Raw genomic sequence first — 3,383 nt, forward strand, 5'->3', positions numbered from 1 at the left:
AACACAATGATGACCTTAGTGAAGGACAGAGAAGCCTGGCGTGCTGCAGTCCACAGGGTTGCAAAGAGTTGGACATGACTTAGCGACTGAAAGACGAACAACAAGAAGTAATGACCTTGGGCTTCCCTGGCGGCTCAGCAGTAAAGAATCCATGTGCCAGTGCAGGAGACACAGGAGACTCGGGTTCAATCCCTAGGTCAAGAAGATCCCCTGGAGAAGGAAATGGCAACCCATTCCAGTATTCTTGCTTGGAAAATCCCATGGACAGAGGAGCCTGGCAGGCTACAGTCCATGGGGTCACAAAGAGTTAGACACGACGTAGCGACTGAACAACACCAACAATAAAGTGATGACCTACGGGGGTGTGATGGGGGGTGGTGGTGGGAGGGAGGCTCAAGAAGGAAGGGATATATGTATATATATAGCTAATTCATTCTGTTGTACAGCAGAAAGTAACACAATATTGCAGAGCAATTATACTCAAAAACAACAACAACAACAAAAAAAACCCTTGCTCCCTGCCATTTGGTAACTGTGTGGGGAAGGAAAGACAAATGCACACATCCAGCAAGGTGCTAATGAAACATCCGTAGTGGGTTAGTGGAAGAGCAGTCATGGTGCAAATATAAGCAAATTTCAGGAGAGACTTAATATCTTTATCATAAGTATTGTATCAAAGCAGATTCATTTGTCTCCACCTGCTGATGAACAGGAAGCTGGGAGTCAGAGTGGTAAAGAAAGGGTCTAAAAATAAATCTGCCCCTTTATTCCTGTAACATGTCTGATTCAGCACTTTTGCCCCCTAGGTTTTCCTTGGAGGTGCAAGACAGTGTTCCTTTCTTTGACAAAAGGTCCATTTTCTTCACTTTTCCTCAGTCTTTTATTTGTCTTACTGGTCACAAGTAATGAGAACAAAACATCTGCTCTTTATTGAGTGTTTACTGGGTGTCAGGGACCTTGCCAAGCATTTTATATAAGTGGCCTTCTCCAGTTTTCACAACAGCCCTGAGAGATTCGTATTTTTTATATTTTATAGATTAAGGAAACTCAGAGACTCAAAGTTACTAATACCTTAGGATGGAACTTACTGCTATCACATGGCAGCAATGATCTTCAAACCTGTGTTGAACTCCAGAGCCTACAATATGCTTAAACACATTGTTAGTCTACTGCCTTAAGACAGAACATTTTGGAATGCAGGGCACTGTGACTTCTCTGCTTCACATCTTGACTTTTATATTTTCTTTGTCTTGTGATTAAGGTCTTCTCAGGTGACTCAGAGGTAAAGAATCCACCTGCCAATGCAGGAGACACAGGTTCAATCTCTGGGTCAGGAAGATCCCCTGGAGAAGGAAATGGCAACCCAATACAGCATTCTTGCCTGGGAAATCCCATGGACAGAAGACCCAGGTGGGCTACAGTCCATGAAGTCACAGAGTCAGATGTGCGACTAGGCCTATAGGTTACGGTTAATTTGCATGCCTCTTTACCTCAGGAGTTGATAAACACTCTCTACTGTTCTTTGCTTTTAGAGGATCTACATTCAAAAATGCTATTATAGATGCAGGAAGTCAAAGTAATATGAAAGTATGTAGAAGTTGGTCCTTTGTGAAGGACAGATTGGATTTGCCTTCATCTTTGTTTCTGCCAAGGAAAGACGGAGGACCCACAATGCCTTGACTGGTTTTGATGTCTATTAGATGGATTTCTCCTGAGGAGTTTAGATAATCTCTGATATTTATATAGTGGCAATCATATCTCTGGCACTTAGCAATAGCCAGAAAGAGATTAGATAAAAGACTCTTAAAAGATTAGTGTAATGTAACCCAGACTTTGATGCATCTGTTCTCTGCTGGCTTTCCAAGTCCCGCCCACATGATATTTTTCCCAGGAAATACAAGGGGCAATTTTAGGGTCTTCTACTAGGATTGTTTTCTCTGTTCCATTGTTTTGACTATTATTGTCTTGGTGCCTAGATCTTCCTTGACATAAAATGTTTAAACACTCAATTTTCTTTTATTTATTCATTTATTTATTTTTAATTTTTTAAAATTTATTTAAATTGGAGGCTAATTAAATTCACTATCATCATACAAGGGCTTTTTAGAAATATCCCAAACTATGACCACTACTGAGATGGACCTTCAACTCAATCACTTTTTTAAAGAAAAAAAAAAATATGATTAATTAATTCCACCTCCTAATCCTCAGACTCCATTCACATTTTTCCAGAACACTCCATTTCTCTTCAACCTATTCTGCATCTCTTCAAACCAGAGTAACTGGGGCAAAAAGAAAGCCCGATGATTGGGTGAAAGAGTTGGGATAGAGAGGAAGCCTTTGCACATTCCTTTGATTATTTTTACTGATTGCCCAACGTTCCTTTTTAAAGACAGCTCCATTTCTTAAAAGCCTGAGAATGATTGCTTATGCTAATCCTAATGCATATCTAAGCATATTGGCCACTTGGCCCAGTATCTGTGTTTGCAATTGAACACACATTGAACCCTACCAGGTCTCTGCCTGCTTTCCCACTCTCTCAAACACCCATACAGATACACACGTACACACAGATTTCTTCTTGGTCAGTATGTGTTCCTTAAGGTTCAAAAACATCCCCTTAAAACACCCACACACACGTTTCTAAACCACTAGTACCCTTCCTGGTATCAAAGGAGTGCACTCCCTCCACAGGGTTGTCTTACAAAGATATTTTTTTTTAAGTATATTTATCTTGCTTTACAAGCAGTTTCTCCTATAAAAGATATTTAGTTTCATGTTCAATTAATATTTTATAATTTCAATCCATGGAGCATTTCCTTTATGAGATGATGTCTTTAATGAAATGTATGACATAAATTTTGAAATCTAGTGATATTATAATTGCAACATTCAGTTGGCTTCTCCTTTGATATTGGCCACCTCTTCACTTTCATTTTCAATATTATTAACTAATATTTGTCAAAACAAGTAAAGTTACTAAGAGGAACGTAAAATAGCTAAAAAAAAATTACTCTGAAAATTCTCTTAGGAAGTGATGAAGGCAAAACACAACTGCCCCCTCTGAGGTTTGAACTCAGGACCTTCAGATTATGAGACTGATGCGCTGCCTACTGCGCTAAGGAGGCAAGTTGAAAACATGGCTCACTGTGGACACTCCTCACAAACAGGCATTTTCCTTTGAAGCCTGAAAACTGGTAGAATATTAGAATCATCAATTTTTTTTATTGCTTTCAAAATACATTTCAACAATTGGCTCAAACTGTCTTTCAAAATTGAAGCTGCTTTAATTATACAGAATTTTCTAGTGTAGAGACACAATATACCAAGATAAAGTTAACCAGTGTTTTTATACGTGTGCTCTGCTGCTGCTGCTGCTAAGT

At 39.2% G+C, this 3,383-nt stretch overlaps 1 non-coding gene across 1 annotated transcript; it reads right to left on the bottom strand.

Moving 5' to 3' along the window:
* Positions 1-3,055: 3,055 nt before the first annotated feature.
* On the bottom strand, positions 3,056-3,128 carry TRNAM-CAU. Its single transcript has one exon. It is a non-coding gene; the product is annotated as a tRNA-Met (tRNA).
* Positions 3,129-3,383: the final 255 nt, after the last annotated feature.

Source organism: Bison bison, unplaced genomic scaffold (genome assembly GCF_000754665.1).
Source record: "Bison bison bison isolate TAMUID 2011002044 unplaced genomic scaffold, Bison_UMD1.0 scf7180017864108, whole genome shotgun sequence".
Classification (NCBI taxonomy): Eukaryota; Metazoa; Chordata; class Mammalia; order Artiodactyla; family Bovidae; genus Bison; species Bison bison.